The 9222-nt window shown below is 33.3% G+C and overlaps 1 non-coding gene across 1 annotated transcript; it reads right to left on the minus strand.

Moving 5' to 3' along the window:
• Positions 1-6326: 6326 nt before the first annotated feature.
• On the minus strand, positions 6327-6478 carry LOC131489894 (small nucleolar RNA SNORA62/SNORA6 family). The gene has a single exon (XR_009250808.1). It is a non-coding gene; the product is annotated as a small nucleolar RNA SNORA62/SNORA6 family (small nucleolar RNA).
• Positions 6479-9222: the final 2744 nt, after the last annotated feature.

Genomic DNA, 9222 nt, shown 5'->3' on the forward strand with positions numbered 1-9222 from the left:
TTCATATATTTTGGATAGTTTGACCTATTTTCTTACTGAATTCTTCAGCTATGTTTAATTTTTTACTGAAATCATCCACAGAATTTTCAATTCCAAAGATGATACTTTAATTCTTATTAATTCTGGGATCTTTTTCAAGTCTGGTTTTCTTAGTGTCTGATTTTCTGCTAATTTTAAATGTCTGTAAATATATTTTATCACTATATACACACACTTAAAGGTCTTACCCAAAAGGTCAATTATTTGAAGCCCTTCAGAATTTGTTCCTGCTTCCAGTTGTGTATTCTGTCTTTTGTCCATTGTATGTCCTTGAAAGCTAGGCTGCACAGTGATTACTCATGGAATTGGGATTATGTTTCAGGCAGAACTTACTGGAACATGCCATAGGTGATATGAGGGGTTCAGAGAGGAAGATGGCCAGGAATAATCCTCATGATTCTAACTTGATTAATTTTATAGGTGGTAGTGCCATTTATTAATTTATTATGAGAAAGAAGAAGTGGGGATCAGGGCAGCTATAAAGAAAAAGTTATTTCATTTTTTAAAATAAATTATGATAAATAAGCAACTTTGCATACAAGTCTGAAATCATGGTAATTTTTGTCTGGAAGGTAGTTGTTTCGCTACTGAATACATTACTTTCCAATTCTTACAATGAACCTCAACTAATTGGAGTAATTCTTGTATGTTGTGTTCCTTGCAAATTAAAATGAACTAATAAATGTGCCAAAGTTAGAACCTGAATTTAATCATGCATATAAAAGACAGTCCTGCCTCCCCATTTTTTTGTACTTGTGTTTTCCACAGGAAAGTAACAGTTATGTATAAATTTTGAAATACGACGGATGTTTTACAGATAGGTAAAACTTGTGCTCAATTTGACAAATATTTTAACAGGGTGAGAATAAGCTTTATAGATCAAAATTATGATGACTTATATGAGCAAAAATACATGAAAAATATTTAAAAGTAAAATCCAAAAGGTTTATCAACTAATGGATATTGAGTGATGAAGCAGTGTTGTGTCTTCCTAACAATTAAGGAAGCTCACTCTACTCAAACCAGCTAGAGTGTATTATGTTCTCTGCCATGGAACTCTAAAGGGCACTCTACTCAAATGAGGAATCCATGTGAACTAAAATTATGAAGTTCAGGAAAGTGGTTTTAGCATACAATCTGTTCTGTCATGAAGTTATATACATGAAGTATTTGAAACTAGAGGAACTATGCAAAGGATATGGGACCTGAGAATAATACCATCTCTATTAGTCAGGGTTCTGTGGAGAAACAGAACCAATAGGATAGATATAGATATATGAGGAGATTTTTAATGCAGTTGACTCTTGTAATTATGGAGGCTAAGAAGTTCCACTACCTGCCATTTGTAAGCTAGAGAACAAAAAGAGCTGGTAGTATAATTTAGTCCACGCCCAAAACCTGAGAATTTTGTGGAGTTGGGGGGCGGGATTAATGTAAATCCAAAATACAAAGGAATCCAAAGGCATGAGAGCCAGAAGTTCTGATGTCAGAGGCCTGGTAAGGATGGATATCCCAGCTCAAGAGAAAAAGAAAACTTGCCCTTCTTCCACCTTTTTGTTCCATTCCCATCTTCAGTGGATGGGTGATGTCTGCAACTCAACTTCCACTTTGATAAAGATGGATCTCTTTAGTCTACTGATTCAAATACTAATCTGTCTCATAGACATACCCAGAAATAATGTTTTGCCAGCTCTTTGTCCCTTAGCCCAATCAATTGCCACTGAAAAGTAGCCATCTTATCATCTAAGTGCAAAAAGTATATAAGAATAGGTATAAGAAATATAACAAGAGTATATTTTTGTAAGCCAGAGGAGAATAGGGTATTACAAAAGCTCATAGAAGCTATAATAACTTGATTACAGAGGAGACCAGTGGTTGAAGCCTGAAGATATCAATCATGATCATCATGTGTGTGTGAGGGCCTTGTTTTTAGGCAGGACAGTGACAGTTTAGGCAGTGCCACTTAAAGCACAGGGAGATTTAAGAAAACTGTTTGATATTCCTCCCAACCTTAAATGTTTGATTTTTTTTTTTTTTGCCAGCATATACTTGGAAAGGCCTTCAGGTAAGAGGCGGATTCAAGAGTCAATATCAACAAGGAGATAAAGTGTGGTGCAACCCAGGGCAGAACCATGGAGAGAAAAAGAAAGAAGATGGATTCACAGTTCTATTAATACAGATTTAACCTTTTAAAAATTTTACTAGTTCTAACCTGCACAATGTAAAATGAGTTCCACACAAATCTTCTTTGAAATACTTTGAGATCCCATTACCATATTGGTTATTTATAAAATAAGAATTATAAAGGACTATGACTCTCACGTTTATAGGTTCAAGTGCAAGCCATTATACTTAATAAATTTTGTGCATGAATGAATCCTCATTTGAATATCTTTGGTTCAGGGTTGTTCAGAGTACATAACTCAGAGAATATGACATGATTTCCAAGTTTCGGTTTGCTTGTCAAAGCACTCAACCATATAGAAGAGTGGTTAATGATTTCTTGCCTAAATGTGCAATAAAATTACTAGAGATGTGAAACTCAACAACAACAAATAAAAACATTTCCTGACAGCAAAATAAATGACTAACATACTTGAAGATGAAGACATACTTATTCAATTTGCTCTAGATTTAGCTGTGTTGCATTCAGCAGGAAGCTGTCCCAGAGCAATGAAGCTGCAGTGTACACAGATGGGTCTGCTTCTTCTGGGAACAGACATCTGTATCCATCTACGGCAGCAGATCAGCAATTTCTTCTAATCACTTTCTTGAAAATTTCTGAGTTACTTACTTTCCACCTAGAAAAGAGATATGCATTCATATTTACCTTAAATGCTTGGCATTATATTAATTGGATTGCTTTGAATCATAACTATTATTTTATTGATATGATAATATTACTTTAATATTTTTAAGTTCATTTTATCCACATTTTAATCCTGCAAGGTAGTTAGGAAGTTTTATTATATACACTGATATTTTAGGAAATGACCCAGGAAGATTAAATCATTTAGTCAGTGCTATTCAACTTATAAATTGTAAACCAAAAATTAAAAACCTAATCATTTGGTTACAAAATTATGATACAGTATTTTACTATAGATATTACTTGAGGAAAATCAATAACTCTGCACTAAAATATGACCAAAATTAGGTTAATATTGATTAAAATAAATCCATTAAAACATTTTGGTTTAATGAAAAAAAATGGTCCAATATTTTGGCCTCACCAATACCACAGTGATTTACAAATTTTCTTTCCTTTTTTGACTTTGTAGAATTGAACATGTAAAAAAATTACAGCAGTAAGGATACAGAAGAGAGGGAGAAATCACAACTTATCTTTACTTTGTCCATAAGATAGACTTTCATTAACCAGCTAAAATTACCCTAAAAATGTGATTATGACCTATTTAAATAAACAGAAGAGTTGGGCTACATGGTAAAAAATGAAGAGAATAAAGAATAATTTGCCATTGTGCAATCTTGGAGTTTCAAGAATATGTAATGGAAAGGCAATTTGATTCTAATTGTTACTTAGGATGAGGTGAGGAAGGAAATAATTAATTATACCTTTGGGTAACTTTTATTCCTTTAAAATATCCAATTTACGATAAAGACATGATATACTTGCTTTAAATGTCTACATGATTTTGTATATTGTAACATTCATGACTATAATATCTTTCCCTTATTCTATAATTTTGAAGCTCCCAGACCTTTATTCTAATCTCAGTTCATATTTTGAGAACACTTTCCAAATTTATTTTGCACCACCAATGCAATACTTTCTCCTTCTTGATGTATTTTTAGTGTTCCATATCTATCTCCTAAATGACATTGTGGTTGAATGCCTATTATCATTATTATTATTATTGTCATATACTTTCTACTCCCATTGTGTATCAGCAATGCAATTCTAAGTTCCAGGTAATTTTGGCTCCCTATCCTTCGTGCTTTTGCCAGTTCTGCAGTGAGTAAAACTGTATCACTTTGGGCAAGAAAAGAGAGAAAGAATACATGTTTTACTTCATCATTGAATCATTATTTCAGTTAACCCTAAAGCTCATCTTACCTCTGTATTTTCTCTTTTTCCAGTTATATTTAGATCAAAGCATCACAAAAAATAAACACTTACAATGTTCCAGAGACTATTCTTAGAAATTACATGACAGTGTTATTTCATTAATTCACAATGTCTCTATGCATGAGTAATAGTTATTCCCATTACTGCAATGAGGAACTGAGGCCTAGCAAGTTTATACCCTTGCCCAAAGACATACAACTATTTTTTATAATTCTTTTTTTTTTAATGTTTATTTCTTTTTGACAGAGAGAGAGAGAGAGACAGAGCATGACTGGGGGAGGGGCAGAGAGAGAGAGTGGGAGACACAGAATCCGAAGCAGCCTCCAGGCTCTGAGCTGTCAGCACAGAGCCCAACGCGGGGCTCGAACTCACAGACCACGAGATCATGACCTGAGCCGAAGTCGGATGCTCAACCTATTGAGCCACCCAGGCACCCCAAAAACATACAACTATTACGTGGCAGTAAGGATTCCAATTCAGGCAGTTTGGTGAAATATTCAAACGTCTTAAACAATATGACATATTGCTTCCATTAGCTCCCATTTTACCGTGTATTTGTGTCTATGCCTCACTTTCGTTCTTACAGTGCAGGGGATTTTTTTATTAGTGTTTATTGGTCTACACAACTCCACCATTCAGCATTGTGCTTGGAAACATAATCAATCAAAAATATAGTTATGGGTAAAGTGGGACCTGTTCTTTCTGCAAGTAAAAAATTACAAAGCAATGATTACTAGTAGAATACTTCAGTAAAAAAGAAAACTATTACCTGGAGAAACCAAAGATTTTTTGTTTGTTTCTATCCGGCCCCTTCTCCCATGGACTCTGGCCTAAACATTCTCTAGCAGTTCATAGTCATAGTTTGAAAAATCTTAGTTTACAGAAAATAACATGTGAATAGCCTGTTGATCAACTAACTACTCACCCCAGCCAAAACATTTACTAATATATTCTTCAATTAAAAAAAGCTTTAGTATGTGATAACTATGTGTTGGATGTCACATTATGAAGTCTAAATAAAATTCCCTTTAGTACTTCCTTTTACTATTCTATAGATGGTCACTTGGGAAACCTTGTTAAAGATTGGCCTGAAGCAATATTCAGATAGTGCTCCTTTATAGAGCTCAGTGTCTCACAAAAATCAGTTATAGCCATGGGATTTTGAATTATTCCTCTATAAATAAGATCAGAAACAATAGTTTTAAAAGTTTTGGCTGGTTCAATGGATTTGATTTTTAGCCTTGGAGAAAATAAAGAGAAGGGAGTATAAACATTTGTGAAAAAAGAGAAACCAGTTGAATATTCAAATACAGGTTTTGCTATAAATGCAATGAATTCTGGTTCTAAAATTTAGTTGCTGATTTTGTTGATGATTCATCTTTTTGCTGAAGGCTTAAAACTATTTTTACTGACTGTGAGAGCACTATGAATTGAAGGCTTAAACTGTTATTAGCATAAATGTTTTCTTTTCCCCACTGAACTCTTATCACAGGAAATGTAATTCTTTTTACCTGAGGCATTACTTAGTAATTAAAGAAAAGTGGTTTCCTAATGCTAATTTCTGTAATAAAAAGGAAATGTATGAACACATTAAATTGGGAATTGTAGTGATAATAAAAGGTACATTTCACATGTCTCACCTAGAATTATGGTTTTCTTGCTTTCTAAAATAGAATACTAAAAAGGGGTAATGATGTTTTCATTTTATTTTCCATGAACATAAAATTCCATGAAAAGACTAAGTATGCAATTTGCTTGCCTTTATTTTTTATTTTTTTTTCAACGTTTTTTTTTTATTTTTTTTTATTTTTGGGACAGAGAGAGACAGAGCATGAATGGGGGAGGGGCAGAGAGAGAGGGAGACACAGAATCGGAAACAGGCTCCAGGCTCCGAGCCATCAGCCCAGAGCCTGACGCGGGGCTCGAACTCACAGACTGCGAGATCGTGACCTGGCTGAAGTCGGCCGCTTAACCGACTGCGCCACCCAGGCGCCCCAACTTGCCTTTATTTTTTAAATTTTTGTGAGTTTCTTTTATTTTTTCTTTAGAACTTTGTAGATTTCCACAGATGTATTTCATACATATTTTGTTAGATTTTTGCCTAAGTATTTCATTTTTTTAATTTTTAAAATTGTTTTAAATTTTTAATTTTTTCTTCTTTCCTTTATTTTTATTTTTTATTTTATTTTTTTATTTAACTTTTAGCAAGAATTGCAATCAAACTCCACTCATTGGGCCAGAGCCCCTTGTGGTGTTAGCAAAAGACTGGCCCCTCATGTAGCATAGTACTTACACTTGGGAGTTCATAGCCAGCCAGTGGCCCCACTCGAAGCTCTAACAACGTGCAGATTTAATTTTTTTGTGGCAATATGAGTGGTGTTGTGTTTTTAATTTCAATGTCAACTTATTTATTGATAACATATAAGAAATTAATTAACTTTATTCACATAGACTTTGTATCCTGCCATCTTGTTCTTATTGCATATTTGTTCCAGGGTATTTTTGTTGTTTGAGATTGTCTACACAGTTATCATTGTGGACAAAGACAGTTTTATTTCTTTCTCTAAATCTGTGTAAGTTTTATTCCTTTTCTTGTCTCATGGCATTAACTAGGACATCTAGTATGATATTAAAAAAAAAAGAGTAGTGCATGAACACCTTTGAGTTTTTCCTTATATTTAATAGACTAGCTTCCAGTTTCTCAAATTAAATACGTTAGCTATACAATCTTTTTGGTAGACGTTTTTAACAAATTGAGGAAGTGGCAGCTGCCCTGCTGAGTTCTCTATTGTTAGTTTTATTATATATGCACATTGGATTTTGGCAAATGCTTTTCTGCATATATTTATGTTATCATATTATTTTTTTCATAATAATAAAAATAAAACAGCATTAATACTTTCATCAATAATAGCGAAGTTTATTAAATAGTTAATATGTTTTGAAACTGGGTTGATCGTCTTCTATGGCCCATTTTACTTAATTATATTATTAAACCAATGTTTCAGATATTATTATCATCCACTTTTTAGAGATGGTGAAATCTAAGTCCATAGATGTTAAGTATCTTGCTCAATAGTCATAAAGCAGGTATGTGGTGCAATTCTTTATGAATTTAGAGATTCTAGTTTTAGAGGAAACCTAATCACTATACAGTTCAAATTTGCATATTTTTGAACACCTCATTCACAAGTATTTTTTTAATGTTTTATTTAGTCTATATTTACTGATATAATAGAAATCAGGGGGCAATCAGGTTATTTGCATTATCAATTTTTTAAAAGGCCATGGCATCTTCAACTCAACAAGCTCAAGTGAGTGAAAGGAGAAGGTGTTTTAGGGGCAGCAAATCTACCTTATCTGATGGCATGTATCAAAGTCACATCACCACCACCACCACTGTCCCCATCATCATTGCCGCTACAACCACTACCACTCTGTAAGCCTGAAATCTCCTTGAAAATTAAGCTTAGGAAACAAATAGAAAATATTGCTTTGGGGAGAAAATAAAGTGGTGATTCTCAAATTTCAAATGAGAGTTTAATTTTTGTCTTTATTGCCACTTGATTCTGAGAGACATTTTTGAAATTTATATTCATTCTTTTGGAGTATTAGGAGAAACAAGACTATGGATGAAATATTTTAGAAGAGAAAGACAAATTCTTTCTTGTCATGGCTCAACATAATTGGAAACCATCAATTTTGGAAAGACAACTTCATTAACACAATTCTATATATAGATGGGAAAGTCTACAGAGGTAACAATAATCTATTGTCTCAGTAGTAACACGAACATTGTGATTAACTGTTATTTTCATAATTAAAAATTACATATTAATTTTATTCTTTAATTCATGCTTTCCATATACAGTAAATAGACATAAATAGATAAATAGTATCATTCAGTAATTTGTAATTGGATTGTAGCTCCATTCCCATCCTCCAATGCTATTTCCAGTATATCATCTTTCTTGCTATATGGTTTCAGGTTGCTGATCTTGGAATAAATGCTGTTGCTTCAGGCACAGATGGCCATGTGTGACACAGCTCTGCAGAAAACCTTTTCCATACCTGACAAAGGTGTAGAGCTTTGGTGATACTAGTGGAGTGTAATGACATGTACTGAATCTGTGTTATCATGGAGAGTACTGGCAACAAAGGACATGGTGTAGCTATGAGATGACGAGATAGATGGAATTATAGAAGAGTACTTGTTCCATAGATTCCAGAATGACTAAGCTCAGTGATGTTTTGTAGCATACAGGTGGAAACTAAAGGCCTTCTAATTAGTCATTGATGTGAAGAGCAGTGATATTTGGGTCACTCTTGGCATTTTTCTACAATTAACTTAACAATTATGATAATTTGGAAAATATTATAAACAGAGACTGAAAATAGAGCAGATAATAGATATTTTTTAAACATTAAGGGTCTCATTTTCCCATGTTCACTGAAAAATAATAGTTATAATAACATCATCAACAACTACAAAATTAAAAGCACCATGTTTTTCAGTAGAGGTTTATTTATAGAAGCATGTGAAGTATTCCAAGACATAGGAGTCACAGATCTGAAAATCTTTACTATTTGATTGGGAATATACAAAAACAAAATACCACAAATGCTTTTATTGTAAAATATTTGTATTGGTGCAAAGTTCTTTGGGTTGCTGAGTTGTCAGCAGATTAGCTGCAGAGACGGTGATTAGGTCAAAACTTTATTAAAAAAGAAAAGTATCATCACTTATTTTGGAAAACTTCCTCTGTCAAACTATTTAGATGAAGTCATGTTGTAAAGATAATGCTTCATTTCAAAGAATGTTGGAGCCCGAGGGGTTTTACAGGACACGTTTAAGGCATGTATATTTGTCATCATCACACACTATAATGTGCAACATAGTTTTCCTTTAAGAAGAATTAATGAAAACATATTTTGACATTATGATTGTGGACATCTGTGTTTGTTTACATTCATTTCAGCTTAATGCAGAAAATGTCAAAGAAAGAATGTAGAGTGAAAATTGTGTATCTTTCAGTTTTACTTTCATTGCTTAGTACAAAGGGATAAAAATGCATGGGCTTCTTGTGTGGTAA

This window comes from Neofelis nebulosa, chromosome 1 (assembly GCF_028018385.1).
Source record: "Neofelis nebulosa isolate mNeoNeb1 chromosome 1, mNeoNeb1.pri, whole genome shotgun sequence".
Taxonomy (NCBI): domain Eukaryota; kingdom Metazoa; phylum Chordata; class Mammalia; order Carnivora; family Felidae; genus Neofelis; species Neofelis nebulosa.